Source organism: Perca fluviatilis, chromosome 9, assembly GCF_010015445.1.
Source record: "Perca fluviatilis chromosome 9, GENO_Pfluv_1.0, whole genome shotgun sequence".
Classification (NCBI taxonomy): Eukaryota; Metazoa; Chordata; class Actinopteri; order Perciformes; family Percidae; genus Perca; species Perca fluviatilis.
Window position 1 is genome coordinate 12,915,451 of NC_053120.1, and position 22,646 is coordinate 12,938,096.

A 22,646-nucleotide genomic window follows, 5' to 3' on the forward strand; every position below is an offset into this window, starting at 1 on the left:
GTCAGCATAAAGGTACAACGATGTTTCGATATGGAACTAAATCCTTCAAGTGAAACATGCAGCAGCCGTTAACCTGCTCTGTTTTGGTGCAGTTTATGATCGTGTGAATAAGCCAGACCGCTTACCTTTTTCTGGAAACGTTAATCCGTCAGTGTTATTTGGTCTATGTGTGAAAGGGCTCTTAGACTGATACTGAGCTCTGTGGGAATGTGTGTGTGTGTGTGTGTGTGTGTGTGTGTGTGTGTGTGTGTGTGTGTGTGTGTGTGTGTGTGTGTGTGTGTGTGTGTGTGTGTGTGTGTGTGTGTGTGTGTGTGTGTGTGTGTGTGTGTGTGTGTGTGTGTGTGTGAATGAGTGAGTTTACATTCTTTTGCTTGCGTGTGTGATAGGGTTGATATGACGACATACTGAATATCATGAGACAATAGAAATTTCTCAACTGGCAGCGATTTTGCTGTAGCATTTATATCAGGGAAGCTACCCATCCCTTGTTGACTAAGGCCGTTGCAGGCCATGTAGCAAATTAAAAATCAGGACTCCTTTATGGTATTATGGAAATTTGTGATGAAGTGCTTTAATTCATCTGGTATTTTATTCACTGGATTAGCCACCAGAAGAGTAATTCTGATTGTATCAATAAATGGTTTCTTAGCGTCAATGCAAAGTGCCAAAGTTTTTTTGTTGTCATGCCGATCATGAATTCATATAAACCTGAACCAGAGTGCTGTGCAACATTTTAAAACAATGCCGTAAAAAAGTTAAAAAAAAACAAAAAAACTTTCACAATCAAATCTTTAGACCTTTTGTCGACAACAAAATATTTACGATAGAATACTGGAGAAATCAAACAATAATAGTTTGCCTGCATATTGCCTTCTTTTCCAGACAATGTTAGCAAACTTAAACACATCAAAATAGAAAACAGTGTTTCCTCTAGGATTTTTTTTTAGCAGTGGGGGCAGATCTGTCGGACCCCCCCCGCGCCCCGCCGGCAAATGTTTTACGTATTAAACAGAACTGACACTTCGCTGCAACACAAACAAATATATTTATTCACCTCTATTCACACACAATGAGGCATATTTTCATTTCGTTTTGATTGAACTGTATTTTTGAGGAACTTTAGGTCTACAAAATTAATTTTACAAGAACTTCTTCATAGGGAAACCAAAACCCAAAGTTGGCTATAGTATGAAACCATTCATAATGAAACTAATTGCATATTTGCCTCAGTGGCAAAGTTGGCAGCCTTGCAGTGTGCATTTGTTTTTTCTTGGCTTTTGGAAAAATAACTCCAAGGCTCGGTTACACTAGAACGACCAGGACGGTCATTTTGAATAGTTTTGAAATTTATATGTGTAATAACTTTGCTTAATAAAAAAAATACAATCCTGCTGGTACCTGACTTTTCCTAAAAGAGTCTGTATTTTCATTTAAAATAGTTTTTATATACTGTTTATATATATATATATATATATATATATATACATACACATACACACACAAAAGGCAAAGAAAATACAATCACTTTGGCCATACTGTCATATTGACCGCTCAGATTTTCGCGGTTTTGTTTTTAATCTTTTGCGTGGTTGAAGATGCATCTTGGTTGCTTAGTAATAATCATAGCCTCTGTCAGAGAAACGTAACTAGCGGTCTCGAGTAACAAATGTGGGCAATGCATCACCGATGGGCCGAAGGCACAGCCAGAGTCGGTAACGTAGGCTACGGCGTGGTTCTGAATCAGAAGAAAAGCACCGGGCGATCGCTCTGTGAAAGGCGCAGTAGGCCTACACGTAGACGGTAGCTGTCTACATGTTCATATAACTTTATACATGCTACAACTGGCTGGAATCATTGCACACAGCTGAGAGCGGAGTTTATGGAGGAAAGAAAGGGCAGCGGCGCACGGTCCGAGCTGCGCTGCGCACCGCAGCAGACACCAAATCGGAGGCAGTGCCTGCCAGGTTAGGTTAGGTTATAAATGTTCAAATAACATACTTTTAATTGTTATTTGGCTGTGAATTATGTTAAATGAATTTCCCCCAATATGTTTCATGAATGTATGAAATAATCACGGTTTAGCCTACTACGCCATGATATCAAGGGCCACGTGGAATTTAGCTAGCAGGTGAAGGTGAAACTAAAATGTGCGAGAACAATAGACTAATACAGGCTTAAATGAACTGACAATATAAGTTATACGACTTACAGTTGTCAAGAATGCACACATGCCATCTCAACCGGGTCCTCCGGACAGCCTGTCTCTTTTTTCTTTCTCCCTTTTCTCCGAGTGGCGCGCGTGCCCACTCACGTTGTGAAGCGCGTGTCTGCGCTATTCTCCGTCGACGTGCTCTTTACAATCACTGCTGATAGACGGCTTTTTGTATATATTTCTGATACCGTGGCGGGAGAAATCTAACCGTGGCGGATCGCCACTTGCCAATAAACATAGAGGAAACGCTGGAAAACAAAGCATATCTTATGCTTATCATAGTTTGTACAAAACAAAAGAAAATAGGACTCGATAATGCTATTATTATAAAAATATATAAAAGTATATGCTGTCATATTACCCACCTTTAGAATGTGAATATATGAATATTGTTAGTGTTTAATAACGTCCCAGACCAGGAATTTTGATTGGCCGTTATAGCAGGGATGCCAAATGGAAGAGTCTGTTTTTTTTTTTGTTTTTTTTATTTTTTTTAGAGAGGCGCTGTCGTATGTCTCCTGCATATTTCAGAACAGAAACGCTGCTCTCCCGCTCCTCGTATTCACCGCAGCAAAGCCACTCATCATTTACATTCCAGAAACTTGTGAATGTCCTTGGGGATCTCTCTCTCTCTCTCTCTCTCTCTCTCTCTCTCTCTCTCTCTCTTTTGAAAGCGTCTGCACACAGCAATGATTGACTCATGAATCTGAATAAGAGAGGTTTCCGATGTTTAGAGAGCACGGGGAAGAAACCTGATGCATATTCAGCTGACATCCACCACAGGCCTGCCTGCTGCCTGAGAGCTCCGCTTGACATGTTTGTGAAACACAGACGCTGTGTGTGGTTTGCTTGAGTGTTAATGAATGTAAATTAGACATTTCTTTCTATTAGGGCTGGGTATCGAACTTCGATACTTTTAAGGCACCGACCGAATTGCCTCCATAGTATTGAGTATCGAAAGATGCCTTGTCATTCAATACCAAATTTCAATACCTAAGGCGTAAATGTAATCCGCGTCAGTGAGCTGAAAAACATGCAGCATGCTTGTACCAAGATCTAATAATACTTGTGATTGGCTGTCCAACATTACACGCCTCCTCATTACATGCCATGTGTAATGGATTCTATAAAATTAGTATCGAAAAAATCGCTCAGCAACCGGTATCGAATTCCAGGGATCGGTATTGAAAGTTTTTGAACAATACCCAGCCCTACTTTCTATATATATTTTTTGCATAATGAGGTAGAGCTAGCTGTTGTTTCGTTAGCCAGCAATTCTAGAAAAATCAAGTATAGCAGCTGCATACATTTAGCACAGACTTTAGCTAGCTCATCATCTCGTTGGCTGCTGGCTACGTGGGCAACATTACAGTATTACAGAAGAGGGAACCATTCCTTGAGACAGGATATTAACAGATATTTCCATTTACCCATTAAATATATATTATCATATGTTTTATGATCTGCTGTTAATTTGTTTCTGCTGTATGTTTACGATGCAAACTCAACACCTCAGTTTTTACATTTGAAGCCTTTTTAAAAATCAGAAATTTAAAGACTCCTTGTGAAGTATAGTAGAATCAATCTGAGTAAATGAATGTGCAAACAAGAACAGAACTGTTAAAAAGAAAAGAGACCAATAACAACAAAGGGGGACGGCGATGATGATGATGAGAAATTGCTGTAAAAAGGTAGTTTATGCGCAACATAAATAAGAAAAGTCATACCTCTGCAATTTGCAGATATAAGATATGCTCATCTCAGACAACTGGAAACACCTGGGTTGTGTAATGCCCTCTTAATAAAGGTTTGCAACTTTGCACCCTTGAGTATTAGTGTGTGCTGAAGAAATACTCAATTTCAAGTTGTGTGTGCCAATGTGGCAGCAATTTAGTTACCTTTTTTTCTGCATTAAGTCTGAGACTGACTAGTTGAACTGTATTCACTGTAGACGCACTGGGTTGTTGAACAGACGTCTGTCAGAAAGCACTGTTAGCGTGCGTGCGTGCGTGCGTGCGTGCGTGCGTGCGTGCGTGCGTGCGTGCACGCAGTTGCAGGACATTGGCTATGTAGACAGGTTAGACGTGAACAGTTCTGTTGTTATTTGCCACTGGGTGCATGATCCATCTGTGTAAATGTCATTTCTACGTGAGTCTATATGAAGGTGCATTAATGTGCTTGTATATGTATTTCTGTAATTCAGCCAAGCATTGCCGATGTTTTTCCTTCCTCACCACAGTTCCCAAGTTGCCTCCCTTGGCATCCTGAGTAGCCAACACAAATCCTGCATCCAGTTAATCATGTCATGTCATAAAGATTAATGCTGTGCTGTGTTACGCTATGGCATTACTCTACTCAGTAATAATATTTTATATTGGTAATAGGTCACAAGTGTATTTGGAAAATTTCTGTTACCAGGTCGTCATTTATGTGTTTGTAGTAGATACCTGTTGCCCTGATCATATGCAAAATTGTCCATAAAGTACCGTAACATAACACAGGACAATGACCATACGTCGGCCCGCATTTGACCTGCTGTTACTGGTTAAATCCAGGTTATTGGTGTGAGCACCAGGGTCAGCAAGACCAGGCTCCCTTAGTTTAGTTAAAAACCAGTATCATATGTAGCTTAAGCCTCTCTGCAGAGCGACCCTTGCCTCTATTAATCAGGGCGTGTAACTGCCCCAAGAATACATGAAGTAGAACAAAGCGCCCGGGCTATAGAGAGACCTTATAACAGTGGCCAGACATGATCTCACATCGTGCTCAGAAACCCGAGAAGGAGACCACCCTGGGAAAAATGTTTTCCTCCCTGTCCTTTCTCTTCTTAATCTCTTTCCCCCATCTCTCCAATCTGTTCCTCTGTTAGTTAGTTTTTTCTGCGGCCCCCTCACATTCACCTGCCTGAGACATACACACATTATATTTGTTTAGGCAGTATCCTTATTTTTCTTTCTCTTCTTCCTCAGTACCTTTTGTATTCCTTCCTTAACATAGGTTTGATTCTCACCACCTTCCAATTTTAAGGATTAAAAAAAAGTGAATTATTGTAAGTGGAAATGATGGTTCAGAGAAGCAATTGAGTTAGTACAGCGCTGTTTTTATAGCACGTATTCGAAAACGCAGTGTCTTATTTTCTTCTTATTATGGTGACTTTAGTGTGGCTTTTGTCTATTCTACATAAATCATGATGCTTGTTAACTGCAAGTAAAAGCCTTACAGATGAGTCCACAGCATAGGAATGTGAAGATAATCCAGCATAGTTTGTACAGACAGTGCAGGCGCCCCATCTGAACATCCCTTCACTTGGCTGAGAGAGCGGGGCTTATTTGGCAGGAAGCGTATATCAAAGTTTTGAATTTATTGGCCCTGTGTGACGAGCCCTTCTGCTTTGACTGTCTGTTTCTCTTTCTCTGCCTTTTTTTTTTTTTACCCCCGGTTTAGAGTTTATCATTCTGCTTTCTTTCAAACACTTTTTTTTATTTATCCTTTGGACATCTCTAATGGTGTAGACACATATAGCCGACGGGTGACCGTTGACAGAAAACCCCGTCGATATGATCAGTCGCGTCCCCGAGGTCCAAAAAACTGCCACAGAACGGACCAAAAAGACGAGAGGAGACGAGACGTAATACATCTCTATAACAGCAGGCGGCGCTAATCTGTAATGTTGCCCAAGAAATGAAAACCGGCAGCTGATTGGAAGATCGCGTCACATGGGTTTGTTTTCTCCGGAAATTCAGAGCCAGACTGTCATGGCGGCCGTTCAGAATACGATCTCATATTGTACTAAAATAGTTCACTGAAACATGTTTCTGAGAACATTTTAAGCGAGAAATAGGCCATGCAGTTGCTGAATCTGTCTTCATTTCAGCTCAACAAAGGTCAGTTTAAAAGATCTTCATCAGATTTTGAGAGACTGTAGTCACCTCATTGCGCTCGTCATTTCCGGGTGAGTCCCGACTTCCCTGCCGCAGACCGAACATGTCAGGTCGGCCAAAATGAACGCCGACAGCCCCCCAGACGGACGACGGCACGGGACACACCGAACAGATTTGAGTCACTGACCTCGCCAGACCGTCCCACGGCCGATAATCTGCCTGATGTGTCCCGGCCTTAAGGGGTCAGTATGAAGTTTTGGCCTTGGCACGGTGTACCGCAAGGGTGTGACTGGGACGTGGTGCCAGAGGGTGCTGGCAGGCTGGCATTGGGCCCTGAGTTGGCTGAAGCCCAGTCCAATCCAGAGATTAAGTGTTTGTGAGGCTCTTGCTTAGTTTCCACTGCTGCGCCGCCTGTTTGCTTTATTTAGGTCGTTTGTCATCTCAGTGAAAGCCGTTGGTTCTGAAAGATTTTATTTTGTAATAATAAACTCCAGCCGACACAGAAATACAGAGGGGATCGATTCCCAGCATGTTTTGAAATTGAGCATTTTTTTCCTCCCCCAAATGTGTCGGTAAGATTTTTAAGTGTCACACACAAGTGAAATACACGAAAACAACGTGTCAGTATCCATTCCTAACTAAAGGATATCCATTGTAAACATGCACGTGGCCCCACTATAGGTCTTAACTGATAATTGAAAGGAATGCATAGTACACATTAGGCAACCATGATTTGCAGGTTTGTTTTAGTTCTTTACGAACTCCCTCACCCTGATCCCCACAGTAATTTACTAGCATTCTTGACATTAAGTTGGTCATATGAAATGAGCACAGTACTTCATTTGGATCTCAACTAAATGGCCTTCGTCCCCAGTTATTCACAAGATTACCACATCATCGATGACATTAACGGCTACACAGTGTATGTGATGGTTTAACTACAATCATCCTTTGGCTTTTAGTCTCTTTCATGTTGTGAGAACACAAACGCCCTCATTTATGGACCTTTTTTGATATGGAGCAACTTTCAAACCCCCTATAAAAACAGAGTTTTCTCATTATCTTGCATTCCTCTGTCGAACTTATTTGACCGCAGTGTGTGAGGTTTTGTTTTCGTCCTCTTTCACTGCCTAGATTTTATCGGCTAAATGGAGGCACTCAGGTATGCAGCTTTGATCTGTCTTTGGAAAGTTTTCACATTGGCTCCACTTTAACAGCCAGTTGCTATTCCCATAATGCACTGCTGGCTTGGCGCTACTGCCGCTACATACCGTATGTGTTGTATGTGCTGCTTTCAGCCTAAACTCAAAAAAAGTCCAAAGACAATTAGTTTGATATCCCATTAGAGCCTTATACGGTACATTCTATTATATACTGCTTACAAAGTTAAGTACACTTTCACAAAAATAGGAATGCCACCATCAAGAACTGAGTGTTTCATTAAGTTTTAGTATTTCTAATTAGTCACTTATGATCAGTGCATGGTTGCTGTGGCCTGCAGCCTTGTTTTAATGACTGCTTTAACATCAAAGGGCCTTGTGTGGGGGTAATGACCTGCACCCTACATGTATGCCTCTTACCACATGCACTCTATATAGGCTCTCAAAGGCACACACACACTAAGATGTTGTGCTAAGATAAGAAAGCTGGTTCATCAGACAGAGCTGTCACAGTGTTACCACTACTTCCTAACTCTGAGCATTGTGTTTATGTCAGAACTTCAGACAATTTTGGGCACAATGTCCCTCTTTATGCCTCCACTCTCCATTCGACCCTCAATTTACACAGTCTGATGGTGAGTGCCCACAACATTCATTGTTTCTTAACTCCCAAAGAGAGAGCAAGAGGGGGGCGGAAACCTAATTTACTCTCACTAAGCTGCTAGCTTACGTCTCTCATTTGAGTCACAATGCCTTATTTTCAGACTGCAAGCCACAACTCGGATGGTTCATTACCATCCTTTGTGCTGCAGGAGGGCTAAACGGGGTAACACTAGACATGAAGTACGTTTGATTTCACAGAGACAAGAAGGTAAAACATCTACAGCATCTTTACTGGCTTTGGTTGTTATCAAACCACTGCACTGCTATCTTTCTCTTCTCTCTACTGATCTCGTCTGACCCTGTCCCACTTTCCCTCAGTTTTTGCCTCTCCTCCCTTCTTCTCTCCTCCACCCTCCATTCCATCCCTTTTTTTTTCTTCTCACATGTGGAACGCATTATATCCTGTCTGGTGGAGAGGGAGAGCAAACATCCCAGGCTGAGACTAAGAGCCTCTCGGGTAGGTGTAGGGGGTGGTGGGTAGGCTGTTAGGATCCACATGGCGGTGACTCGCTCTCTCTCTCTGTTGGCCCCGATGCTGTTTGGACAAAAGGGGGTCTTGTTATTTCAGAACCTCAGCACCCGATAGCTGACAGGCTTTACCCTCCCACCGCATTGGGCTCGATGCAACCCTGGTGGAAGGAGTGAGAAGGAGATTGAGAAAGTCCATTTAGAGGTCTTTGCACTCTATAGTACATTTGGCGTGAATAATATCTAAAGCATCTGTAGCTGTGAGTTTTATCCACTTTGTGTAGGTCTGTCTTTCTGTCTTGCCGCATTAGGCAGTTGATTACAGTTGGTAACGTGCAGTAGTGCTATGACTTGTTTTATTGTTTATTTGTTTTTTATTTGTTTTTTTGGATGAGTTGCAGGATCTGTTTTGTTAAATCTTTTTTTTTTCTTTGTTTCAGGCTTAAGCTCAATTGAGTAAAATATGTGGAACCAACCCTCTAAAAATAATGCAACCCACAACTAATACAGAATAAAGCTTCAACAATTCCTCGATAGAAGGGGGGGGGGGGATGCCTGCTTTTTGGTGATTGTAATCATTTGTGGTATTGATAAGAAAAAAATCAATAACATTTGACAGTTCCTGGTTCTCAAATGTGACAATTTGCTGCTTTTCTTGTTCTTACATTAAAGTAAAATGGTAAAATACATGTGATGACGTCGCTGGTGTTGTCGGATGTTTTGGTGGCCATATTTCACTGTTTTCTGATCTTTTAAAGACCAAATAATTAATGAAAGAAATGTATCGTCAGAGTAATCTATAATGAAAGTGATAGTTAGTTGCAGCCCTAATACAGAACAACAAGAGCAAACGGGAATTTCGTACCAAAAATCATACTTCCATTATCCATTCATTGCCATTTAATTTTTGGTAGTGTGTTTTGGGAATTGTGCTCATATCTTTATCAAAGGTGGAGTCCTTGAATTGTGGTTTAAACCATCAAGGAATGTTTCTGAAAACTGGTCTCTTTCCTTGTTGCCTTTTCTGGCAGCTTTATTTACATGTACGTCGCTGAAGATACTGACCAATATATTGTAGCTCTTAGTTAAGTTAAATAAATACTGTTACTGCTCTTGTTTTAATGGCGTGCCTCATCAAGAAGGCGTGAAATCGTTTCGGGTGATGTCCGTGAAATAGAATAAGGGACTCTGGTGGAAAATGTTTTAAAACGTGCCTTTTTTTGAGTTGCTCCACATTGAAAAGTCATCACATGTGGTCCGTGTGACATATTTGTCCAAGGCCTTGGACTTGGATGTTGAAAAGGTTCCCAGTCTTCACTTTATGTCCCAAAGTGGATACCATGACAGCCGGCTATAACCACCACCACACCCTTAGCGCTTGGACTCGGACCCACTAAATTGCAATGTGCTTAGTTATATCTTTAAAACTTGAAGATTTTCAGTCAATTCCCATATCTGGCAGTACTTTCCTCCAAGGGTGCCCATTGATTACATTGGAAAGCAGCAAGTGTGTCTACATCACGATTTCATATTACTACATCAGATTCTGAATGCTTACGGAAGATCCAAATATTTGACTTTCTTCCTCAGCGTTACTGTGACTGATAAGTAGTAGCTCAGCAGTAGTAGAATGAGAGGGAGGTATGAAAGTGGGGAATTTGCGATTGACATCAGGCCTGAAAGTGTGATCATTCAGTTCTTCTGTAAAGCAGTGCAGCCTGGGATTTAGACTTTGCCTTTTAAAAGAACATCGGACTGTTTTCTCTATTACAGCTTGAAGTCACATTGCTATGACAACCACATTTTTACGAAGATATAAAAGCTAAGAATCATTTCTGCATCTGGCAGCAATCCTCCCTATTTTTCATGTGCACGTGAACCTCCACGAGCTCACAAAGACACGTAAAGAAGATTTAAAATGGAGCACAGTAAATTAGAGCTAACCGTGGTGCTCCAAGCCTTTGACTAGCAGGCTGCATGCAAACATGCACTCTCCACACTAACACAATGTGTGGGCCGGGGCTTTTGGAGCCCTTGCCTCAGGTTGTCTATTAGTTAGATTCAAGCAAATTAAATTGACCCACAAGCAAATTAAATTGACCCACAGAACCCTCTAAATGAAGCAGCAAGCAGTTGGCAGACACTGACAGCCTGGCATTTAATTAGCGAACCTGCTCCAGTGGGTTGAAATAGAGATGCACTTAATTAGCAAGGGTTTGGTTTCTCTATGGCCATTATAGTGACATTTAGAGACCCACATGTCTCCTCCTGTAAGTTCCTATAACCCCTCCTTCGTTCTTTTCATCTTTTTTTATGGTGCCATGGTCACTCACAACCTTGATGAGTTTAGATTCATTCCATTCAAGGCATTGCTTTGGAAATCTGTGCAGGATTGTGCAATCAAACTGGTGAGACAACATACAGATTTCCTTATATTGTCCCTAGTATTTGGTTGGTTGACACTTTGAAGAATGCATTTTTACCACTTTTTTTAAAACGCTCTTTTCCCATTATTTATAGGCGCATACAAAACAACTTCACCAAGAGCTTCAGTTTTAAGAAACTTAAGTCTACATTGATTCTTTTTCGCAACTTGGTCTTGTTCAGGCCTGATGATTAACCTCCTTTTACGATAACGTCAGCAAGTCGAAATATTGCCATTATCACAGTATGAATTCTTTCATATCATATGATATAAAAAATGGCACCGGTATTATCATGAACAATATGATATAGCACACCCCTATGTTCCACTAATTAAAAGAGAATCACAAGCCAGGCTTTTATCAACTCAACTTCCTGCTGGCATGAATGTAGCTAGGAGAAATACTGTTTAAGCTTGGTGAAAAGATTCCCCAGAACCAAAAATTGCATGTTATCTGGTTTCTAACTGAGCTGTGGTTGTGTTGTGCATATTTATAATTGATAGGAAACACAGTGAATCCTTTTTTGAAGCATTTCTGAGTTTTCTAGGTTAGTTCACCAGGTTCCTCCCCATAGAATTAATTCAAATGCTCTTTTCTTCTCTTGTTCTGGTCTATGTGTTATGGAGCTTTAAACTGCAGGTGCAATTATTTCAGACTTTTTTTGTTGTATTGTGAAAATACAGAAACGGTGTGCTCTCTCTCTCTTCTCTCTCTCTCTCTCTCTCTCTCTCTCTCTCTCTCTCTCCAGCTTGCTTTTACACTCCCAGGTGCCAGTTACCTGACTCTGCTTTGTAGTGTTCAGGAAAAAATCGATATGGGAGGGCGAGGTTCGGGATGGAGACATGGCAAAGGGTCTTGGAAAAAAGTTTTTAAAAAAAAATAACCCACATGCACATCAGAGGCGAAGCTCTGATGCCGCATCCCCAGCTCCAGCTCTTTGTAGTGCAATGAGCAGAGAGTTGGCTGGGGGGAGGGAGGGAGGAAGAGAGGAAAAGCCAAGGGGGGGGATAAAGCATTGAAGGAAGGAGGGAGGCTGAGCTGTATACCAGAAACATGGAGGAAGCAGCAGTTACTCTCCCTTGGGCTTAAGGCTTTTATCTTTCAGTTGTATGGAAACCAATCTCTCAGACTCTACAGCTCCAAAACCTCTACACTGCATCCTAATGTGTGAATGTGAAATGTGTGTGTACGTGTGCAAGACGTTTACAGACATTTTCTACAATGAGAAGCCTGTAGTGACAGTTAAGCAGTCGATGAGCTACACAAACATGCACCAGGCCTGGGCATAGCCCTCATAAACAGTCTGCACATTGGCACACTGGCACTTTGACTTGCTCGCACACACATTCGTGGTGTGCCCATGCTCCCATTTTTGCCCTCTGGTCTGTTCAGAGATAAAATGACATAGGACCGGTGATCAGAAAAGGGGAACTGAATAGATTGTGTGTGTGTGTGTGTTTTTTTTTTTTTTTTTTTTTTTCTTTGGGGGGGGGTGTTCTCAGTTCAGCTCAGTTGGCCTTCTCTTTCCTGCTTCCTTTTTTTCGTTCCTTACTCGCTCTTGCCTTTACCTCTCCACAGTCTGCTTCATTTTTCTCTTCTCTTTTGCCCTCTATCACTGTGCCTGTTTCCACGTGTTTCACCTAAAAAACATACTCAAGTGACTCTCAAAGTCTCTTCTTCTTTGGGCTGGTATTTTCGGTCATCTCTCTGGATTTTAAGTCTCTGCCTCGCACAGAACAGAAGAGTCTCTTTAAAAGAGAAGAGCCTCTTGGGGTAGTTTAAAGGATCCCCAGGAGAGCCTGACAGAAGAGCTAAAGAGGCAGGCCCAATTAAATGGATGCCAAATTCATGGAGAGTTCCCATGGTTAAGCTGCTATAACAGGGTGCAAAGTGGATCGGGGGGCCAAGCAAGAGAAACAAAATGATAAAGGGGAGAGGTCGTTTTTTTTTTTTGTGGGACTCTACACATCAACAGTGCAGTCTAACAGCATGCACTAAAGCAGGATTGCAGTAGTTTTCTTGTGATGTGTAATCTGCTCAATCTTAATCTCCTCTTTTCCTATAATTGAGAGGGGAGCAGGTTAAGTTATATGTCTGGATAAAGCTGGGAAAGAGTTTAAATGATACGTCACTTCTAACACACGCAACACAATAAGACTGCAACAACTACCAACCCGGGATCATTATAACAAATACACTACAACACAGGTTGTATTATTCATCTCTGTAGCTCGCAGTTTGAGCTTCCACTGAGGTTTAGTCATTCATGTGAACCACTCGTCCGTGGTTAGGATTAACCTTAAGGTGGATGGATTTAAAACTGGCTTAATGACACAAAGGCTGGTGCTGATCAATGGACAGGAGTTTGGATGCATTTCTTGTGAGATCAGTGTTGAGAAAGCTGCCTATTTGGATCCAGTAAAATTATTTATTTTAAAGGGGCCCTACAGAGATTTCTTGTAAACAAACAAAAGTTATGTGTACATTCAGTGTCACCAAAACGCATCGTGTGTATCCTTGAGGTCTAACAAACATGTGGACTGCATTTCCTTCCTCGTAAAACATTTACCAAAGCTGATTTTATTTATTTGAAATCCAGCATTGTTTACTGGCTTGCAGTCTTCTTCCTCCCTGCCTTTCGTTGACCCATTGCAGCAGATCTTGACTTGTTAACGCCACCTGTGGAATAGTGTAAAAACTAAAATTGGTAGGATTGGGTATAGTGTCCCTTTAACTCTGCATTGGGGGAAAAAAAGGGTTATTCTATATAAAGAGCTATCTCGACTTGTTTGTAACTTTGGTTCATCAGTCATCCAAATGGATCGCTGGTGTATGTGCAGTTGACATGCTGTTGCTACAAAATAATTTAATTCGAAAGCATGGTAAATGAAGGCTTCATAATGTTGCTGTTTAAGATGGAGCCTCTTTGGTAAAATATTGTTGCTTCCTGCTGCTCTTATGGATTAGATTGATAGAGAATATACTGTATGTTTTATATGTTGTTTATTGTCTATCATTCCAGTTCTAATGTGAGATTTCTTTTATAGTTATTTTTTTTTAAAGAAACACAAACACATTCACAAAGTCAAGATTTCTACCGAAGTACTCCTAAAACATTCCCATGTGATTTAGCATCAGTGACTATGTTAACATGCACGTAATATTCTATTTTTTGCCCTTGTTCCGAAAAAGACTATATTCCGACTAAGCTGTTTACATGGCTAATGAAAGTGAATATTCCACTTATATTCCTGTTTACATGTAGCCATGCAAAATAAAATTAAAATTCAGAGTTCACCAGCGGACCGTGTGAACACAGCGTCCCTCTTTCATTCCTTCAACCAGCTTCTTGAAAAGGTCGGCGTAGCGATGTTTGCACATATCCAAAAACCTGTTGATATCTAAGCCTTTGATAATGTTTAAAAGTAGCCGTGTTTCTCCTTCTTATCCGGTCTCCAGCCTTGCAAACTGTTGGCTGGTTGGTTTGTGTACAACAACCACAGCATCGCGTAAAGCTGACCATAAGACGTAAACAGGCAAGAGGCCGTAAACTGGGCTTAAACTGCGGTAAAACCCCGATTGAATCGCATATTCCGAAGGCGCTGTATACATGTCCAAAGAATGCCTTTAAAAGCTGAATAATATCTGTATATCCCACGTCTTAATCGGAAAATGCTATATTCGGAAAAAGGCCTTATTCCGAATATTCAACCGGAATATGCTGTTTACAAGATCTTGATCAAATTCGGAATATTGTAATATTCTGAATAATAGTGGAATATTGGTATGCATGTAAACATACTCAGAGTGTTGGACATCCACTGGATAATTTAAGTGTGGATTTTCTTCATCTTCTTGTATCTCTCATATGTATTTTTTCTATACTGCCCAGTCCTACCTGGAGACCGTAAGGTGTATAGGGAAGTCTGAGTACACCACTGCCACTGTACAGTTGTGTGTGTGCCTCTATACTGGTGTGAATGTGTCTGTGTACATTTCAGTGTTTGATTATGGCTCAGGGGAGGCCACAGGCTCACGGTGGCCCAGGCAGCCTCAGGCCTCTCGGGTTTCAGAGCTGAGCATTCCTCCCTGGCTGCTCCATAGCTGTGAAAACCGCAAAGCAGCTCCAACAACAAACACTCGAGGCATTGGGGGAAAGACAGCTAACCTGTGGCTAATCAACAACAGGAGTTTTCTCTCTCTTCAGGATTTGTTCCCAATTTTTCAGAATTGCTGGCTTAATGGAAACTAAGTGTTTCTCCATTCCAGTGCCTATTTCTCCCCCCACTTTCCTTCTCTTTTCTTAGTGTAGTGTTTTGAGAGCACATGACTCCTGCTTAGAAGTGGCAGCTCTGTTTTGTGTGTCCTTGTTCGTGTTTATTTGGTAGTTCTACATCTTTGGACCTTCTCTTTTTTCCACTAAGATGCGTGTGGAACAGTAGACTGTCTGGGCTGGGCTTGGTTTTGCACTTTGTAAATAACTCGGTAGTGAATGAAATATGCAGCTGTGTGTAGCGATAACCTAATGAAACGGTTTGTATAGCACTTCTCTGTTAGTCTCATGCCTCTGTCAAATAAAAGGAATATGCTCAAAAACAGTTGCGACTGTTGACTCCATTTAGACGAGCAGGATTAAAACCAAGCACTGTGTTAACCCTTGGGTTGTCTTCTCATCGACCACAAACTTTTTTTTTAATGCTTTTTTTTCAATGCTTTTGATGCTTTTTAAAAAAAAAATGTTTTTCTCACTTATTTCAACGTTTTTTTTTATTCATGTCAGTAATTTTTACGTTAAAAAGCAGAAATTATGAATTGTTTTGACTAATAGTTAAGATCAGAAACATAAAAAACATTAATGCTATAAAATTGAATAACACACCCAAAATTCAGTGAAAGTAATCATAAAATGTACCTGCGAAGAATGTTGGATGGATTCCATACACCGTATATCCATGCATCCATGTTATTTCTGGGCAATTTGGTTGAAAAAAATCCATTTCCTGATATTAAAAACTTTGAAAGTGGGTCAAATTTGATCCGCGGAAAACACAAGGGTTAAAGTTTTGTTGAAGACAGATTGACAATTAGCACTGTTTGTTTATAGGCCACATTAGACGTAATAGAATTTTCAGGACTACCATTAACTGGCATAATTATGGCCCAGAAGAGGAATTGTAAGGAGATTTTGCAGCATAGCTGCATCTATTTATTTGCATCTTTGTATGTCAGTGTTTTTGTTTGTCAACTGTTTAAAAAAACAACAACTATTAATTAATAATGTTTTGTTTTCAAGACAAAAATGTTAACATTTGAATGGTTTCAGCTTCTCAAATGTCAGACTTTGCTGCTACTCCTTATTTTACATTATAGCAACTTGAATATCTCTGGGTTTTGTAGTGTCAGTTAGATCAAAGAGCATAACATTGTGAGTTCTGATGTTTTATAGACCAAAGGATTGATCTGTTAATGGAGAAAATAATCCTCTTATTAATGGCCGTACTTTCATGATGGTGCCATTAAGTAACATTTCTTTGCAAGAGTCGGTGGAAGAAATATATTTTTAAGGCATCCTAGCATAAATCAGGTTCTTGTGATATTTTGAAGGCTACATTATCCTGAAGGAACTTCTCCCCTTTCCCTTTAAAGTCATGGTTCGGAGTAATTTCACCCTAGGGTCCTTTGCACCATGACCTCGAGCCAAACACCCCCCCAGAAGCTTTTTTTACCTGGGTCGAACATTGGGAGAGTTAGCGTAGAGTAGCATTATCAGCTGAATAGCTTAGTGCAGGGGCTAATGGACCCACGTTTGTATCTCGTAAGTTACCCCACTAATAATGCCCGAAATGATACCAAACTTCTACACTAGTACAAATAGGTTATGCACTCATAAAACGATGGATTGGAAAGTTTGTATACCAGAGTATACCAGAAGTTTATGAACACTTGCCTGCTCTCTTCTGCTAGCTGTTGCTGCTACCTGCAGTTAGACGAGTGCTTAGGGCCGTCTACAAATTACAACACCGAAAAGGGATACAACAAAAATATTTATTAATTTTTTATTTTTTTTTAAGTAAGTGCTGTAGTATAACTAGCAGGAGACAAGTAATAATTGAGGTAAGTTTGGAGACATTACCTTATTTAATCATTAAATTAATAAATCTTTTTCAGCTGATAACGCTACTCTACGCTAACTCTCCCAATGTTCGACCCAGGTGAAAAAAGCTTCTGGGGGGGTGTTTGACTCGAGGTCATGGTGCAAAGGACCCTAGGGTGAAATTAATCCGAACCATCACTTTAACTGTGCAAACCAATACTTTGTTTTGTTCCTTGTAAAGGTGTAGCTACAGCTAGGCAATAACAGTCTGTAGTGAATCAGCTCCAGTTTAGTTGGATGTGGTCCATTCTGAGTAATTGGTGTCCTCTGGAATGTATCTAACAAAAGGTGTGGACAGGCAGCAGGAAATGGTTGCAGTGTTGAACCAGGTAATTTAAGGCATTGTTTGCAGTGGGATGGCTTACAGTGGAACACCTGCCTACCTGCTGCCTCAACACAAACATTAGTTTTACTCTGTTTGTAGCTGCCGCATAGCACTGGTGTGTGTGTGTGTGTGTGTGTGTGTGTGTGTGTGTGTGTGTGTGTGTGTGTGTGTGTGTGTGTGTGTGTGTGTGTGTGTGTGTGTGTGTGTGTGTGTGTGTGTGAGACAAAGAGAGAAACTGTTTAGCTGATGGGACCCAGGGGACCATCTCAAAAAATGTGTGCATGTTATTCAGGCAGCTCTTAAAATGTGTTTCTGAAGCTCTCTTAGTGTGTGTTAAGGCTGAGGTCACACCAGGACTAATTTTCTCCATGCCTAATGTAGTGCTCGGCTTGCTATTCGCTTAACAATATAAACCAAGGACTATTAAAATGTTTGAGTCTGGAAGGTGAATGGGGAAATTCAACATCACGTTGTGATTCAGTGCTCATAAAAACCTTCATTTTGTGTTATGGCTGACCTCCAGATTCAGACAGGTGACGCATTTTGTTACCAGACCTAGAAGCTGATGTAAATGACAGAACATTACTGTCTGGGTCTATGGGCTGGTTGTTTTGGCAGTTTATCATTCTTTTTTGCCCAAAAAAAAAAAAAACCCACTCTGTGCACCAATAATAAAATTCTTCTATTAATTTTTTTAAAAAAAAAAAAAAAATTTTTTTTTTTTTTTTTTTTTTTTTTTAAAAAAAAAAAAATTTTTTTTTTTGTTTTTGTTTTTTTTTTTTTTTTTTTTTTTTTTTTTTTTTTCTTCTTTTTTTTTTTTTTTTTTAAAAAAAAAACAAAAAAAACAACCCCGGGACCTGTAAATAAATCACCAAGCAGTCATTTTTTTGTCTTGTGTGTTATTACATGATGTAGTAAATTATATATTTGATTTCTTAAAAAACTGCCTCACTGTGTTTTGTGAGAATCACAAGTGTAACTAATTTAACATTAGTAAGCCAAAATACAAAGGTCCTGAAACACCTGAATGTAGCAATCATTAATGGTATTAGTTAATGTTATTAATTACACCTGTGCTTGACAAATCAAATTGTCATTTTCATTAGAAAGGACTATCAACTCAGTTTTTGTTTTTGCACATTTAGTTACTTGGCCCAGTTTATCCAGTGGTAGTCTCACTGTGCCAGACCATCCACACGCTGCGGTGTGGAGGAGGGTCTGGCTAGTCCACACAGCATTCCGGGATGGGAGAAAAACGTGCTCTGGTTTATTGGCATTTCTTTAAACCGATCACAATCGGCATGGGCGGTGCAAAGCTCCACACGGAGCTGCTGTAAAATAGTTGTGCGAGAGAAAACTCAGATTCAACAGTCTAGCTAGCTGTCTCAATTCACCCTGCAGAGATCTGAGGAGCAGTTAACCATAGTCCTCATAAATCCACGGGAGTTTAAAATTCCAACACAAAGAAAGTGCAAGGAATATGACATCGGCGAAAATACATGCATCCGGTAGATTTTCCTGCGGCACCGGACCAATCCCGGAAGTGTAACGTCAATATATAGATCTAGACTAATCCAGCAGTAACTTTGGATGAGTTGTTTGAACTCTGGATTTTCGCCATATTGTAATGGTGCTGGTTTAGTAAAACTAGCTGGACTTTCTGCAGATTCTTGAAGATATTTAGCCTCTCGGGCTAAAAACGTCTTCACTCCAGTTGCCTGTAGTCTTGCTTTGCCAGACCCTCTGGAGCTGGAGGAGGGTCTGGCTACTCTACATAGCATTCGGGGATGGGAGGAAAATGTGCTCTGGTTTATTAGCATTTCTTTAAACCAATCACAATCGTCTTGGGTGGTGCTAAGCATCGGAGAAAAGCTGCGGTGCCGCTGCAAAATAAGCTAGGAAGGAACTTGTTTTGGTGGAATGTGTACGTTTTAAAAATTGTTTTTAGTCATGCAACAGAAAACTCAGATTGGACAGATAGTCTAGCTAGCTGTTTGGATTTACCCTGCAGAGATCTGAGAAAAGGTTAACCATAGTCCTCATAAATCCACAGGAGTTTAAAATGCCAACACAAAAGAAGCCCAAGGCAACAGATATCCGGCCAAAATTTGTGAAATCCGGCGGATTTTCCAGCGGCAAAGGAGTAATCCCGGAAGTGGAACGTCATGGATATAGACTGCCTATGACTTAATGTTGCACTTGTAGATCCACTGTGACCTGGGTGACTGAGGATGATCTCACGGATTTATCTAAATCAAAAAGGTACTGCTGAAATTGAGGAAATTCAGTTACTGAGCAGTTGTTTGCACTGAATATAGACTACCTTATATGGTTCTACTTTAGCCTGTTAAGGAGTTATTCGTAAGCCAACAAAATCACAGACAAAAGTGTCATGTGATTTTTTGATTTGTTTGTTCACTACTTAAGGGAATCATGTCTCAAGTTTAAACCTGAAAATGTCCTTTATTTGCACAAGTTTTAACAATGTAGTAAAATTCAGGTGTTGTGGTTGCAGTGGCACCACTGATTACTTGATACTTTGATACATAAATGAATGAATGCACGAATGAAGGGATTTTCTGAAAAGTCTATTACTTTTTTTTAAGCCAAACATCAGATACATCAGTGTATGGAATGTTGTTGCAACACAAATGATTAAAAACAAAAGCTTCAAGAAAATACAAGATAAAATTATCTAGAAAGAATTGCGCAAAAAATAAGTAAACAATACTGAGTATCTGACACATTCAATTACAATTTCTTCGTACTTTGTGAAACCCATGAATATTGAAACATTTTGGTCTGCACACAGCTTCATTATAGCTGCTATGCTTAATTAGCATGAATCGCACGCAGCCCCCAAAAGCTCCTGGTTTGACTGGATTCTTTGTAAAGGTGAGGAAGTGCAGGCATATGGCACCAAACATAAAGAGGTGTGAATGCCCATATTATGCTCATTTTCAGTTTCATAATTGTATTTTAAGGTTGTACCAGAATAGGTTTACATGGTTTAATTTTCAAAAAACACCATAGCTTTGTTGTACTGCACAGCTCTCTCTCACTGCTGCAGCTCCTCTTTTCACCTGGTCTCTGTTTTAGCTACAGAGTGAGACCTCTTTCTTCTTCTTCTTCTTCTGTACTATCTTTGATTGCACTCGCACATGCGCAGTAGCTCAGATGTAGATCATGTCAGCAAGCTAGCTCCATAGACAGTAAAAGAAAGGTTGTTTCTTCAACTTCGGTCAGTTACAAGGCAGGATTAGCTGGGAGACTTCTTCTAAACGAGGGCGCGCACATGTTAGTAGTTCTTTTGTAGATTATGGTGAACTTGTGTGTGTTTTAGCTAGAGCTGGGCAATATATTGATATTATATATGGATATTGTGATATGAGACTAGATATCGTCTTAGATTTTGGATATCGTAATATGGCATAAATGTGGTCTTTTCCTGTTTTTAAAGGCTGCATTACAGTAAAGTGATGTCATTTTCTGAACTTACCAGACTGTTGTAACTGTTCTATTATTTGCCTTTACCCACGTAGTCATTATATCCACATTCCTGATGATTATTTATCAAAAATCTAAATATAGTAAATATTTTGTGAAAGCACCAGTGTTGGGAGTAACGGGGTTTTAGGCCCGGGACACATTAACCCGATTATCGGCCGTGGGACAGTCTGGCGAGGTCAGTGACTCAAATCTGTTCGGTGTGTCCCGTGCCGTCGTCCGTCTGGGGGGCTGTCGGCGTTCATTTTGGCCGACCTGACATGTTCGGTCTGCGGCAGGGAAGTCGGGACTCACCTGGAAATGACGAGCGCAATGAGGTGACTAGAGTCTCTCAAAATCTGATGAAAATCTTTTAAACCGACCTTTGTTGAGCTGAAATGAAGACAGATCCAGCAACTGCATGGCCTATTTCTCGCTTGAAATGTTTTCAGAAACACGTTTCAGTGAACTATTTTAGTACAATATGAGATCGTATTCTGAACGGCCGCCATGACAGTGTCTTTCTCTATCACTCTGATCCGGAGAAAACAAACCCATGTGACGCGTTCGTCCAATCAGCTGCTGGTTTTCATTTCTTGGGTAACATTACAGATTAGCGCCGCCTGCTGTTATGGAGATGTATTACGTCTCGTCTCCTCTCGTCTTTTTGGTCCGTTCTGTGGCAGTTTTTTGGACCTCGGGGACGCGACTGATCATATCGACGGGGTTTTCTGTCAACGGTCGACCGTCGGCTATATGTGTCCCGGCCTTAAGTATAACGGCGTTACTAACGGCGTTATTTTTTCAGTAACGGAGTAATCTAATTCATTACTTTTCCCATCGTTGCAACGCCGTTATCGTGACTGAGAATGTAAAGTGGCGCGTTACTACAATTTGGTTGAATGAAGCGCGAGGTGCACATCAGCTGCCTGGAGAGAGCAGGGGTGGGGATGATGACACCGTTGCAAATGCGATGATGATTCGCTGGGTAGGCGGATGCCCTGCTCACGCTGTCTCACTGCACGCTCTGACTACCAGTAAACACAAGACAGCGACAATGGGAACGAGCCAGGGAAATTCAAAGGTAGCGTTCTTGAACTAGAAATAGCGGCACCACTTCTCGCTCATTGAAATTAAAGGCAAGAATGTTTATGTAACATGCACGCTATGCCCAGGAAAAAAGACTTTATCCACGTCTACCTCAAGCAACTCGAATCTTATGAAGCACCTCACATCAACACATGATGCTAACACGACACTTGTTGCTGCTGCTAACCCAACCCCAAGCCCAAATGCAGATGGTGAGCAACAGCGAAGGAGACGGAGCCACTCTGTTAAAACAAGCAACGCTCGATTTTTCGGGTCAGCAACATCTTTGACGTTAAAGATGTTATAGAACGTAATAGCGTTATAGAACATAAAAAATGTCAGTTACTACAGTTAACTAATTACTTTTACAATGTGGTAACTGAGTTACTAACTCAATTACTTTTTGGGAGAAGTAATTTGTAACTGTAACTAATTACTTTTTTAAAGTAAGATGACCAACACTGCAAAGCACCAATAGTCAACACTACAATATCGTTGCAGTATCGATATCGAGGTATTTGGACAAAAGTATCGTTATATTTGATTTTCTCCCTATCGCCCAGCCCTAGTTGTAGCAGTGCTTTGCTATTGAGAACGAGGTAGCATAGTGCTAACGGTTGCGGTTAGCCAGCTCGTTTCGGCTTGTGACGTAGAAAGCCTGCCGATTTTGAACAGCTCACCCCGGAGACTGAAGGCAGGACGCATTCAGAAACCGCATCTCACTCAAAACAGCATGGATGAGTTTTTTTCAAAGTTTGTATACCTGTGGAAGCACCAGAGAC

General features: G+C 40.7%; 1 protein-coding gene across 2 annotated transcripts in view; it reads left to right on the forward strand.

Moving 5' to 3' along the window:
- cachd1 (cache domain containing 1) overlaps positions 1 to 22,646 on the forward strand; it is a 98,478-nt gene that overhangs the window by 19,164 nt on the left and 56,668 nt on the right. The window contains exon 1 of one of the 2 annotated variants that reach the window (XM_039811948.1): positions 21,840 to 21,859. The exons of the other annotated variant lie outside the window; for it this stretch is intronic. The gene's annotated coding sequence lies outside the window, so the exon portion shown is untranslated. Of the gene's footprint in view, positions 1 to 21,839; positions 21,860 to 22,646 lie in introns of those variants that run through there. 2 annotated transcript variants of the gene reach the window in all.